Here is a 14,474-nt window from a genome sequence, read left to right on the forward strand (position 1 = left end):
TTGCTCCTGATTGGAGGAGAGCAGCGTACTCGGCGTGTGGGTAGCAGAGTTGGGATTGATGGAAGAGGACTATAAAGGAGGAGAGAGACGGCATGCACCAGGAACATCTAAGGGGAACATCTAAGGGAACACCTAAGGGAACACCTGTGCAGCCCCCGAGAGAGCCGGCCGGCGGTGTGCCGCTCCCCTGCGGAAGTGGGGAATGTGGCAGGGGGAACCGCCCTTCCACGGAGGTGGAAGGGACAGTAGCCAACCCGGGAAGAACCAGCAGCAAACCCGGGGAGGGCCAAGCAGACGAAAGAACAGCGCAGGGTCCTGTGTCATTCCTCCACGAAGAGGGGGAGCGACATAATGGTGCCATGACTCGGATATGAAGCCTAGGCAGGGTCTAGTGTCATTCCTCCATGAAGAGGGGGAGCGACAGTAAGCAGAGTGGGAGATTCCTGGGAAAAAACCAGGGGATTTCTCCCTCTGTTCCCACTCTTCAACCTTCTCCTTTCTGGCTCTCCCTTAAATTGGCTGCCAGTCAGGAGGACTCAGGGCATGTTCCTGTCACCCTGATTTCTCCTAGGAAAATGGGGGGCATTCTTGCTCTGATTCTCTCTTCATGTTTGCTTTTGCTTCTCCTCTGGAATGACTTTCCCTCATCACTAGGATTAGTGGGAAAGAGGCAAATACGCGGTTTTGGTCCCATGCCCTGGAATTGATTCCAGTGTAAACCAGAGAAGACTTCAACATGTCTCAGCCTGGCTCATGAAGGGTCTGCAATGGGATTTAGGTCCTAAATCTGCCACTTATAAAATGCATTCCTCTGCCTTAATCCTCTTTCCCTATCTCCCTGTTCATCTTCTTGGGATTGGAAGACAGGGTCCAAAACAGAGGAGAGTGAGTGTTTCCAGGTCTCAGTCACACAGCTTCTAGTCCTCCCTGCATCTTCTAGAAATGAGGCTGAGTTCCAGCTCATCTGAAGGATACTGCTGCTCCTTCACAGCTTCCCTAAATGCAAAGGCTCCACGCACAGAGCCTCTACGATAGTGACAGGTGAAGAAACGTGTCTTGCATCTTCTCTCATTTTGTAAACACTCAGAATATTAGCATGGGGTTAATTAAAGACCCTGTTACTCCTGATGGGAAGGTTAACACAGACAGTGATATCAACTTATGACACGTGCCCAGGGCGAAAGCCCAGATCAGATTTGTAGTTAGAGACCATGGTGAAGAGAACAGAAATGACTTTCTTTAGGTACATGTGAAAAATCGAAATGATTGAAGAAGGGACAAACTGGCTACTGGAGACCAAAGCTCTAATGTTGATAGATGACAAAGCAGAACTATTTGATTTCTGTCTTCGCTGTTGGAGTCAAAGGGCAGAGCAATAACCATGAGTAAAACTAAGGCTCCCAAATAGATGCAAGGTTATCACAGAGGAGAATTCTGCTGTGTTAAAAAGAACCAAATCCTCTGGCTTCTAGAGTTAACATCCTCGGGCCCTAAAAATCCTAAAAAATGAGTGTGGTCAGAAATCTGGGGGAAGAGCAGGGAACAACAAATGCATCCAGAGATAAGAGATGTGCACAGCAGGTCCAAGTTTCAACAAGGTGACAACGGATTCTGCAAACTAAGGCATAGAGAACTGACCTCAACCTGCGGGGAGGCTCTAGGGGACACCACTAACCCAGGACTACTAAGAGAAAGCTGTGGTCACCGGTGGTCTGCCTGGGTCCTCTAAAACAATCATGTTGTTCTTGGTCTTTCTTTCATACAGGTATTAGCATCTATGGGAACTTCAGACACCAACAAAGCCTTTCATGATGAGGAATAGGAGTTGGTATAAGTAAAAACAAGCAAATTAAAAATTTCTGAAACATTGACGGATCTGCAGAGTTTCCATGCACAAGATACTCATTGTGACTGAGCTCTATGTCATGACTGTCGGGCTGTCAGCTCCACACTGCACTGGTCAGTCTGATGGTCCTTCCTTCTGAAAGGCAGAGTGGGAGGTGGGGGGCGGGGGCGGGAAGACAGACAGCTCGATCTTCCAGTCACTGGTTCACTCCCCAAATGGTTGCAACATCCAGGGCTGGGTCAGGTCCAAGACCGGAGCCAGGAACTCCATTCTGGTCTTTCACATGGGTGGGTGGCAGGGGCTACCTTCCCCTGCAGACCATCTTCCTCTGCTTTCTCAGGCACTTTAGCAGGGAGCTGGAGCAGAAGTGGGGTAATCAGAGCTCTAACTGGCATTGCAAGCAGTGGCTTAACTCACTGCACCAAAATCTCAGGCCCCGAAACCAGTTATCTGAAGAATGTATGAAGGAAAACATGGATGTTTACCTTAAAGAGGAGGCTAAAGGAGTCCTTTATTTTCAAATTTCTTTTCTAAATCTTGTATATTTGTATTTTTCCGATTGCACGCAAACAACATGGGCTGTTTATATAATAAACAAAGAGGAGGACCGAGACAGGGAGTACTGAGATTCAGTGGCACTGATGACACTTAGGAATGTGGTTATGAAAAGGTCAAGGGCACTGACTGAGAAATGCACGGAAAAAGGAGGCAGAAGGAAAAGGAAGGTGAGCAACTGAATCTCAGAGCAGCTGACCAACTGGCACCGGAGAAAGCATGACAGTACTCAAAATGCGAAAATACTATGGCAGCTGTCTCCACCATGAGCTGCAGGAAGAGAGGGCAGGAGAAACCAGGATTTCTAACCAGGAATCGACTGGACCAGTTAGAGAGGTAGCATCGCTGTTAACAGAGAATCAAACAAAGCCAACCAGAGTGTCTCCAAAGGTTCAAAGAAGAAATATCGCTTTCTTCCAGGGTTTATCAAGGGGTACTCAATGCCATGACTGGTCCAATTGGAGGTCGAGGAGAGGATGGGTGACCAGGAAGCAGCAACCCCAAGGGTAAGGCCTTATGGAGAGACCTGTGGTCAAAGAGGCGCCCAAGGGTGCTGGCGGTTCTTGTGAGACAGTCCCTTAGCTGCATGGCCTTTCATCCCTGTATTCTCTCATACTCTGGTGAGACTGAGTTACTAACGTGAATGATTGTGTGGACAGCAAAGGACAAGAAAGGAGGAAAACATTATAAATGAAAACAGGAGCATGATTTTTTTTTTTAATTTATTTGAAAGGCAGAGTTACAGAGAGGGAGAGATCTTCTACTCTCTGGTTTACTCTCTAAATGGTCATGATGGTCAGGACTCGGCCAGGAGCCAGGAACTCCATCGGACCTCCCACATGGATGGCAGGAAACCAGGTACTTGGGCCATCTTCCATTGCCTTCCCAGGTGCTTCTGCAGGACGCTGGATAAGAAATGGAGCAGCAGGGACTGGAACCAGAGCTCTGATATGGGATCTGGCACTGCAGCTGATGGATGGTATAACCCACTTTTTTTTTTTTTTTTTAAAGACAATGAGAGAGAGAGAGAGAGACAGAGAGAAAGGTCTTCCTTTTTCCGTTGGTTCACGCCCCAAATGGCCGCTATGGCCAGAGCTATGCTGATCCAAAGCCAGGAGCCAGGTGCTTCCTCCTGGTCTCCCATGCACGTGCAGGGCCCAAGGACCTGGGCCATCCTCCACTGCCTTCCCGGGCCACAGCAGAGAGCTGGACTGGAAGAGTAGCAACCAGGAGTAGTACCCGGTGCCCCAACTGGGACTAGAACCCGGGGTGCCAGTGCCGCAGGTGGAGGATTAGCTGAGTGAGCCATGGCGCCGGCCCCACTTGGTTTTTGATAGGCAAACCTTTTTCCTATTTTTACTGGAATCAGTCATGCCAAAAGTAGCATTTTGGTTTCCATAAAAGAATAGGGATAGCATTCCCATTTCCAGCACAGGAATGGAAAATCTGCACACTGTAGGCTAGTGAGTGAAAAAGAAAATCTTCAGGTGCATAGAAAATATTTTAAGCTTTAGATACTATCTATGTGGGGATTAAAAGTAAGCCAGTTCACTCTTCTATATTTCACAGGAAAAAAAAAAAAAGCGGGGGAGGGGGATCGATGAATCAATGAAGAGATACATTCATGGAAAGAAAATAGATCCTAGTAAATCCACCAGAAACATGTCATCTTGGATACACTGCTTTCAAGTGCTTCCCCGAGGGCCAGGTTCAAGTTGTAAGCTTGTCCTTAAAGACAACGTTACTGAAGAGGCACTTCCTACTGCACCACCACTCCAGAAAACACTCAGGGGAAGCCCTATTCCTCACAGCCCATGTTTCTGAGTCCCTTTCTATGGGCTTATTCAAATTTAGATTCGGAATGTTTCGCATCAGCCAATAAGTCACACACTCCTTAGAACAAGAAGCTCTTAGAACACGATTATCCTATTCCCCTCGGCTGGGCTGCATCACAACCACCTCTCAGAGGAGGAAAACAGATGGAGGCTTTCCACACGCAAACCGTGAGGGCCCCAGCCTGGTGCAATTTAGGCGTGAGGTTCAGAGGGAACTAAAGGGAGCATTAATAGAGTCATTTGTTGTAATTTAAAACAGGAGTTTGCTGTTCAAAAGGCTAAACTGTAGCGCTTAAAGCTAAGAGCTTGACCCCAGGATCCTAAAGTGATGTGTGCTCATGACAATCACATTCCTTCAGTCACGGAAGAAAAAGTGAACACTTTCTCCTGTTGGACTGGAGTCACTCGGAGTCACTGAGTCTGCGTGCGAGGACCCTTTCCTGGGAACGGGCATCTTCATTTGGTTTCCACATGAAGCTATAAAGTCCTGGAAGCTATAAAGTCTTTGAAGGGTATCTATTTTTGCCTTGAGGTCTGGTGGCCTCAAGGCTCACAGAAACCTCACAGATGCTAACTATCTGCGCATGATTCATCCACGCCCACAGCGTTCTCACCAAAGGGAGGTCTCTGCCTGTGTGGGGTTTCTGGATGTATACGGCTTATGTGTTTACTTGTAGTGAAAATTGTTTTCGCAAGTCCAGGGAATTTAACGACGGTCTACAATGTGCATTCATGAAGAATGAGGCCGAAATGGCGCTTCTGGGCCGAACCAGTGTGTGCCGTGCTTTGGCAGTGGGACACAGGCTTTGCCAAAGCTTCAAGCTGCTTCTCTCTCTGCCTCCACAATTGCAGTCCTCTCATTCCCCACACTGGCTACACTCTATTTCAACCTTGACCCTGTGGAGAAGAGAAAGGAGCCTCTGACCCAAGAGTTTTTGCCATAGTCGGCAACTATCTGACAGCTGGGAGGATTTCCAAAGAGCTGAAAGACCTAGACCAGTTCTGAGGGTCAGACGCTAAGCCTCGGGTTGAAGGTTGTGTTCTAACCATGCACCATTCTTCCTCTGCCATACGAGACTTCAGCACTATGGCCTCTGTCCCTAACTTTGATCCCATTTACTTTTAGTGTACACACACTGCCAACACCAGTGCTTATATGATTTAAGTCTAAGAAGATTAGAAATAATACAGAAAGATGATAAAGTCTATGCAAGCTCATTGACACAAGAAATGGCCAATCATGTGGGAGGCTGCAGGCAAGCTAAATGAAGAGCCAGCACCCCAAAGACGATGCAGCCGGTAATATAAATCTCAAACTATACATATACAGTATGTATTTACATTTATACAACAATATAGATCTTAAATGTCAACTACAGAAGAGCAAGGGACGTGAAGCTTGTACTCAGGATTTGGAGCCACCAGGAAATGCTTATATCACTTTGCATACACTGTGCAGTTAAGGGGGAAGGGAGAAATTTTGAAATAGTCACATAGAATAAGTTATTTTGGGCTGGCGCCGCAACTAGGTTAATCTTCCACCTGTGGCGCTGGCACCCCGGGTTCTAGTCCCGGTTGCTCCTCTTCCAGTCCAGCTCTCTGCTGTAGCCCGGGAAGGCAGTGGAGGATGGCCCAGGTCCTTGGGCCCTGCACTTGCATGGGAGACCAGGAGGAAGCACCTGGCTCCTGGCTTTGGATCGGTGCAGCATGCCGGCTGTAGATGCCATTTGGGGGGTGAATCAATGGAAGGAAGACCTTTCTCTCTGTCTCTCTCTCTCTCTCACTGTCTAACTCTGCTGGTCAAAAAAAAAATTTTTTTTTTGGAGGCCCAGTGTTGTGGCATAGTAGGGTAAGGTACCACCTGTGAAGCTGGCATCCCATATGAGTACCAGTTCATGTCCTGGCTGCTCAACTTTTGATTTAGCTCTCTGTTTATGGTCCAAGAAAAGTAGTGAAAGATGGCCTAAGTGTTTGGGCCCCTGCCACCCTCATGGGAGACCCGGATGGAGCTTCTGGCTTTGGCCTTGCCCAGCACTGGCCACTGTGGCCATCTGGAGAGTGAACCAGCAGAAGGAAGGTCGCTCTCTGTAATTCTGCCTTTTAAAAAAAATAAGTGAATCTTAATATTTTCTTTGAAAAATAAAAGGATTATGTATACAGGGTCTTCCAAAAGTTTAAGAAAATGTGTATTATTAACAAAACTATAGATTTCAAAATATTTTCACACCAAATAAAGTTATCTCTTAATTCTGTGTTTCCCATGAGCAATTTAAAGTACTCTCCTGTGGAAAAAAAAAAGACAATTGGCAAAATATATCCCAAATTGTTAATAATGACTGACTTGGGGATGGGGTAATAGGCAACTTTCTTTTTTACTTATTTGTATTTTCAACAAGAAATATAACATATGTGAGTGTATGCACATATGTATTTATGCATACATACATAAAGCTTGCCCATATAACAGCTATTTCTACCCCAGCACTCATGTGTCCACCCTTTGTGGCAAGGTGGAGACTTCTGTATCCCCTCAAACCCCAGGAGGAGATAAGCCCACCTGCTGTCGTAAGTCCCTGCCTTTGAGCCCTCAGATGGTCCTGAGAACGCCCAAGGAGGACAGGGGCTTACATGGGTGTTTTGTGAGTGGCACACTGTGCAGAAGGAATGCTGGTGTAATGAACTGGCTGCAGTGGAATCAGTCTTTCTGCAAGGCATAACTCACAGACATGACCCACCCTCACTGCAGCCTGGTCAAGGCCAAAGGCTAGGAAGCTGAGACACAAAGACTGACCCCTGCAGGCTGGCATAAAGCAGCGGGCATGGCTCCTGTCATGGGTGCTCTGTACTCTTGGGATCTGACACCTGTGGTCTGAGCCTGGACCCCCAGACAGGTAGACAGTCTCCCTGCGTGGGCCCAGTCAGTGGTGTCCCTGCCTGCAGCTCCTCTCCTGCACCACCCTGCTGCCAGCCGACAGCCTGGCTTCCAAAGAATCCCCGTCTGTGTGTGGCTCATCTTAGGAGCCCCTCTCACAGGGTCTGTCTCGTGCAGGTGGTCAGGTGCACGTGCACAGAGTTCTGCGATTGGGCCCCGTGTGGCTGAGACCGTACCGGAGGTGTCCCTGTAGAGGAGGGCTCGGTGTCAGGGCCTGCAGCTTGGCCGCCCTGACAGACACGTGGGGCAGTGGACCAGGCCTTGCTGATCCTGCCCTGGAGGCTCCTGACAGCTGATGGGCAGCACTGCTCAGGTGGCTGCAAAGCTGGTGCAGCAGCTCAGGCGCTGGCCTTGCCTTGGTCCCAGGCCTCCCTTCTCATTCAAAGTTAGCCTCTTGGAGGCTCCGAGGGAGGTGCATGAATGAGATGAAGATGGGGGCAACGCTTCCAGACACAGCTGAAAGGAGAGAGGGCAGCACGCACAGCGTCCTCGAGAGCTGGGGTGGAAGTGTCCGCAGAGGGAAAGGCCCTGCCGGATTCAGTCTCTCCTCTGCTTGAAGGAAAGGACAGGAACTTATGTGCTTTTATTTTTTTAAATTTACTTGAGAGGCAGAGACAGACAGACCTCCCACCCCGACATCCACTAGTTCACATTCCCCAAATGCCCCACAACAGCACAACTTGAGTCAGAGTTGGACCAGGCCCAGAAGCCTGGGACTCGACTTGTGTCTCCCATGTGGGTGGCAGGGACCAAGTACGTGACCCATCACATGCTGCTTGCAGGGTGTGCATTAGCAGGAAGTTGGACCCGAGAGTGGAGCTGGGGGGCTGGCACAGTGGGTTAAGCCACCGCCTGCAGTGCCAGCATCCCACATGGGCCAGTTGCTATCCTGGCTGCTTCTCTTCTGATCCAGCTCCCTGCTATGGCCTGGAGGAGCAGTAGAAGATGGTCCAAATGCTTGGGCCCCTTATGCCTGCGTGGGAGACCCAGAAGGTCCTGGCTCCTGGCTTCAGATCGGCACAGCTCCAGCCATTGAGACCATTTGGGGAGTGAACCAGCAGATGGAAGACCTTTCTCTCTACCTCTCAAATAAATATGTATCTATTTTTTAAAGAATGGAGCTAGAACTTTACTCAGGCACTCCAACATGGGATGTAGGTTTCTTAACTGCTAAACCAAACACCCACCCCAGGAACTAATTTTTTTTTAAGCACCTGCTAAGAAGCAGGCACTGTGTCTAACTTCTCTGCACGAACCCAAGGAGGCAGCTATGATCCTTACTTTGTATAAAAGGAAATGTGATTTGCCCTGAAGTCACCAAGCGGGAAGAGAGAAGCTGGTTTACTTGGCCTCAAGTATGTACTCTCTCCCAGATTAACCAGGTGGTCTTTTCAGGTCTGTAAATCCCCCCAAGGTGATATCTGGACTACCATTACTGGAGCTGTCCAGGTGCCAGCAGGCACAGCAGGGTCTTCCACTGTCACCTGCAACCTTGGGCTGGTTATTTGACCTCTCCAAGCCTCAGCCTCCTCCATAAGACACAGCAACTTAGCACACGGCATGCTATGAAGATCAGATAAGCAGACACCCCCCTACTCCGCGCCAGGACTGTTCAAAAGCACACAGGCATGTAGGGTGTGGGCAGTGGTTCTCATGTCAGATCACCTGACTCGCAGGTGGTAGGCTGCTCTTCAGTCCTGAGACTGCTCCTACTTGACAAAGCAGGTGAAATGTACGTACAACATAAACTGCTACAACCACTTGCCTGTCCTTGGCTCCTTTCTTCCTCAGCCCCTCCCCTCTCGGTGGATCCTGAGAGCGAGCCCTTGTCAACTATGGAAAGCCGAAATTCACAAACATGACTACAAAACTTATTGCAGGATCATTAAACATTTACCAGAGGTGCCTGCTGCAGAGATGTATAAATGACAGTTCTCTACAGAAACTCTGAGTCTCTTGTTAGCTTCATTTTAGATGAAGAAACCAAGGTCTAGGGAGGGTGGCGGTTTGGCCGGATGGAAACCCATGTGTCCACTTGGACCTCAGCGATCCTCTGCTGCGTCAATAGGCTGCGTCCCCTCCTGCTCCCCACTGTTTTTGAGCACTAAGGGCTGGCTTCAAGAGCCGACGAGCTGGCAAACAGGAGGACCCACGGATGTGCTCTGCTCCCCTCCATGCAGGCTCAGGGTTCTTTTCCACCCTTGATTCCTGCCTCCATCTATCCATCTAGCTGCTACCTTAATAAAGGTTTTTTTTTTTTTTTTGCCTGCACTGGGCTTCTGCTTCCCAGCAGTAGTGACCAGCCGTCACCTCTCTCCTCTGTAAAGTCTAGTAATTCTACAAGTGTTGAACTGTGGTGAATTTCCATCTAGACAATTACCAGGGACAAAAATAGTGAAATGAGAACAAATGGGAGTGACCCAGAAGGAGAGAGAGAGCGTGCACCTACAGAGACCACTCGCTCTGGAGCCAGGACGGTGGCAGGCTCGTCGGGGACACCCAAGTCCCCCGGCTTATGTCCTACATTGCCAGAGGGGGAAACGTTCGCTGGAAATATAGGTGTGCCCTGAATTAGCAAGTGGAGATCAGGGCTACGAATGCTAGACAGACGCAAGCCACCGGTCCGCAGCAAAGCTGTCTCCCATGTTGGATACCGGCTGCACGGAACAGAAACGTTCTGCACATGGAGGGCTCAGAGCATGACGTCTGCAACCAGGAAAACAGACTCAGATCCACTTGACCTTGGGAGTAATGCATGGCATCACATCTGTAATTGATCACATTAGAACTTCCAGGATCTTTCTTCTTCTCTCTTGCTTGCTGTCTCTCAGCAAATATCCTTGCAGCACCCACTGGGTGCTAGGCACTGGGACTGCGCAGGGAACTGGACAGAGCAGTCCTGCTGCAAGGAGCTCACAACCTTGGGGGAAGACAACATCTGGCCAGGAATGAAGCTTGGGGTTGGGGTGAGGGAGGCCTCAGAAGGGACAAAAGGGCTGGGGACCAAAGGACTCTGTGGGAGGAGCCGCAGAGCCCTGGGTGCAGGGTGAGAAGCTGGATGAAGCCCACGTGCCAGGACCGGTGAGGAATATTCCAGGTTCCTGTGCACCTAGCATAAACAGTGCTGTCCCTAAAGTGCTTGCCTTGGTTCCCTAACAGCAATATTCTCTGCAGGGGAGGCTGGGGAGCTGGGCCCGGTGCAGTCAACGGAGCCTGCAGGCCATTTAAGGAGTTCAGATGAGTTCAACAGTCAGGTGCGAAGGGCCCTGACAGGGGACTTATCTTTTACAAAAGTCATCTGTATTGTGCATGGCAGCTGGGCAGGTGCAGGGTGTAGGGTGCGGCCAAAGGAGGGAGGCCAGAGTCGGCTGCTGACGTGGAGCGAGAGATGGGACGTGCCTGACCAAGGGTAGTGCAAGGGAGATAATGAGATGTGATGTGTTCCAGTTGTAGTGTGGAGTCAGAACTGACAGGACAAGTGTTTGGGTGGATAGGGAGCTGGGGACAGTGGGGTGGAGGCCATGTTTACTAAGTGTCCCTGGGTGCCGGGTACAGGGCAGGGGGTGTTTTCCCACAAGGAGTCGTCTCTGTCAGATTCCAGGTCCTGTGCACCCAGCATGAATAGTGTTGTCCCTAGACTAAGTGCACTCACTGATTTGCCTCCCTCCTTAAACAAGAATACCAAAAAGCCTGCAAGGTATCAACAACGCGTGGTCTTGTCAGACAGCGGTGCTATTTATAAGCAATTCTTTGAAGGGCCTAAGCAGACTTGAGCCTGCTTCTGGAAGAGCTTTGAGGGGATACAAAGCTAAGATGTGACTCCTGCCACAAATGAGCCCTGGCCTATTAGGGAAGAGAGACACAGACCCAATTAGGCTGCAGCGTGAAGAGCGAAGCAGTGGCACCGAGAAGGGAGAGCCAAGGGCCCTGACACACAGAGGGGCACCAGGGAACAAGGTCTGCCTCGGATAGGATGGGCCAGGCAGGAGAGACCTCAAGGAAGAAGCGGTGCTTACACTGGATTATTCAGAAGCTGTCTCAGGGGCGCGCTAGGTCTCAGGAAGAGAAGCGTGGAGCATGGAAGCACAGCACCTCATAAAAACGAGGAGCAGGGAGAGTTTGGATGTGGGAGATGTAAGGACACGGTCTGCTGCTGCCAGGGCTTAGAGTATGCAGACAACGGTGATAGGTGAAGGCAGAAGAGGCCAGCGAAGGCTAAAGAGTCTGCACTTGCTTCTGAGGTTGCAAAGTCACTGAAAGCATTTTTAAAAAGGACTTGTTGATTGAGTTCAAAGGCAGAGTGATTGGGGCCAGTGCCATGGCATAGCAGGTAAAGCTGCCATCTACAGTGCCGGCATCCCATATGGGCACCGGTTCAAGTCCCGGCTGCTCTACTTCCAATCCAGCTCTCTGCTATGGCCTGGGAAAGCAGTGGGGGATGGCCCAAGTCCTTGGGCTCCTGTACCCGTGTGGGAGACCCGAAAGAAGCTCCTGGATCCTGACTTTGGATTGGCACAGCTCCAGCCATTGCAGCAATCTAGGGAGTGAACCAGCAGATGGGAGACCTCTCTCTCCCTGCCTCTGCCTCTCTGTAATTCTGCATTTCAAATCAATCTATCAATCTATCTATCTAACTATTTTAAAAAGGGCAGAGTAATGCAGAGAGATAGAGAGAGAGCCACCTTCCATCCTCTGGTTCACTTCCCAAATAACCACAACAGCCAGGTCAGGGCCAGCCAGACTGAAACCAGGAGCCAGGAACTCCAGCCAGGTCTCCCAAGTTCTTGGGCCACTTTCTACTGCCTTCCCAGGAGCTAGATCCAAAGCAGAGCACCAGGCTATGGTTCTGATATAAGATGCTAGTGCCCAGAGCAGTGGCTTAACAGACTGAGCCACATGCCAAGCCCCACGTTAGGGCTTTAAACAGGGGAGGGCATAACCACCCCTAGTACTAGCAGGATGCCTACCAGTGAATCAGCAATCCAGGTGAGGCTCCTCCTCCCTAGAGACCACAAAAGGCACAGCTGGTTATTGACGGGAAGGGGTGGGGGAAGCTTTGCTTTTGGGTTTAAGAGATGGGGTGCTTCGTGGCACCTCAGAACACAACTTGGAACACAGCAGTAAAGGGCTTATTTGTGAAAATTCTTTTAGTTATATGAAATGTGAGGTTTGCAGTACCTTATTTATTCTTTCCTTATCTCGTTCCAGAAAGGATTTAAAGGGAGATTACATAAATACACACAAGGTGAAATAAAACAGAAAATAAACCTACGTGAAAAATAAAACTAAGCAAGACCAGAGGAAGCTCGGCATTAAGTTAATACTGAAAACACCCAACTGTAAGGCCCTTCCATTTACTTGAATGGGCGCACAAATGCTTCCTAACACGCGACACAGGCACTACCAGGATCAATTTACACAGCTCGGGGCTCAAAATGAAAATTTAATTCACCTCACCCCTAACCCCTGGCCTTTCCTTGAAGCACACAGAAAAGTCTCTGTAGCACTTAAAAAGGAGAAGCCCGTATGATCAGCTGACAAGTTCTGCACAACCTGTCCGGGCAGCCAGCAGGACACTTCCCAGAGCTGTTTGCTGCAGCGTGCCGTGGAGGCTGCTTAGGATATTCCGAAAACCATGGCTGGGAGACCCGAGTGTGAGGTGCAGGCTTTATACACGGAAGATGAGGGAGTTTCAAGGAAGATCCAGGATTGGAAATACTCTCCATATATTCTACCTGCCAAGCCACAGACTTACCAAGGTGGTTAGTCTTGGGGTGGGAATGACCAGATTGGAAGGAAGTTGAAGTTCAAGTCTGCCTGTGTCTCAAAGGGACCTGATGTTCTGCAGAGAAATGGGGCCGTGACATACAAGGCAGACAGGACAAAGGCAGGTGTCATGGGGTCTGAGGTGTGGGGGCAGCTAGTTGGGGCTTCCATCCTGGGCCACATTCACACCAGCGTGCACGGCCCAGGGATGGGATGTGGAGAACCTGGCGGCATAGGAACCCCTGGGCAGACTGCATTTCTGGGGCAGGCATGGAGAAGAGCCCTCTGCAAAGGGGCAAGAGATGGACTGACAGGGAAATCTTGGAAGTCGACTGAAGAGATCATTTCAAGAAAGGTTGAGTGTGTATTGATGGTGGCTGCCTTTAACCCCTTCTGGAACCAGGAGTTTTAGTTAACACTAGCTGCTGAGACAGGGAAATCCTAGACATCGCAATGGCTTAACCCAGTGCATATTTATTTCACAAAAGAAAATATAAAATCCAGTGAGCTAGGGATGAGGTAGGAGGCTCGGCTCCACCCAGCTCTGGGGAATGAGGCTGGCACCTGCTCCGGTTCGTCAGCCTTGAGTCCACGGAAGGGTTAAGGAAAAGGATGGGTTGCGAAGTAGTTTCCTGGGATTAGTGGAACAAAATACCGCAAACTTCTTGCCTTAAAACGAAACTCTATGTCCTTATAGCTGTGGGGGCCAGAAGTCTGAGAGCAAAGTGTCAGAGGGGGCAGGCTCTCTCTGAAGACTCCCGGAGAACATCCTGCCTTGCCTCTTCCCAGTTTCGGGTGCTTCCTGCTTTTCCATGGTGTCCCTTGACTTGTGTCAGCTCAGCTGACTCTCTGCCTTCATCTTCCCTTGGCCATCTCTGTCTCCACCTGCCAGTCTTCAAAGGTTACTAGGTTTAGGGTCCACCCTAATTCAATATAGCCTCATCTTCACTACATCTGCAAAGTTCCTACTTCCAAATAAGGTTAAATTTGGAGACCAGGGGGTTAGGACTCAAACGTATCTTCTTGGGAGATATAGTTCAAACCATCACAGTGTAAGGGTACTACAAAAAGTTCATGGAAAGTGGAATGAAAAGATAAGTTTATCTGGATGCAAAAAATGCTGAGATCCATGCATACAAGGGCTCTTCAAAAGGTTCATGGGAAATCTGTATTTGGAAAATTTCAAAGCTTGTTTGCACCAAAATAAACATTTTATAATTCCTATTTATCATGAACTTTTTGAAGTACCTGTGTACATAACAGGTTTCTGGGAGTCACATATCATTTCTTCCTACAAGTCAAAACCCAGCCAAGCTGCTATAGCTTAACTGAAAAGCAGGATGGGGAAGGTGACCACTGCCCTCAGGAAGGAGAGAACAAGGTGGACAGCAGCTGGTCAGCTCTACCCCACAGTAGGGCAGCTCAGATGGGAGGAAAGTTGTACTGCAGTGATGTGGTGGGGGCAGAGTCAGGGGTGCTTATGGAAGAAGTGGAACCAGGGAATGTACATTTGGAGGGAGGGTCCTGGATGGGAAGGGAT

General features: G+C 49.4%; 1 protein-coding gene across 3 annotated transcripts in view; it reads right to left on the minus strand.

The window, feature by feature from the left end:
- The window catches only part of PPM1H (protein phosphatase, Mg2+/Mn2+ dependent 1H), a 300,918-nt gene that overhangs the window by 118,803 nt on the left and 167,641 nt on the right, over positions 1-14,474 (minus strand). The window lies entirely within an intron of this gene.

Source organism: Oryctolagus cuniculus, chromosome 11 (assembly GCF_051225735.1).
Source record: "Oryctolagus cuniculus isolate XC-2025 breed Fujian yellow rabbit chromosome 11, ASM5122573v1, whole genome shotgun sequence".
In the NCBI taxonomy this organism is placed as follows: domain Eukaryota; kingdom Metazoa; phylum Chordata; class Mammalia; order Lagomorpha; family Leporidae; genus Oryctolagus; species Oryctolagus cuniculus.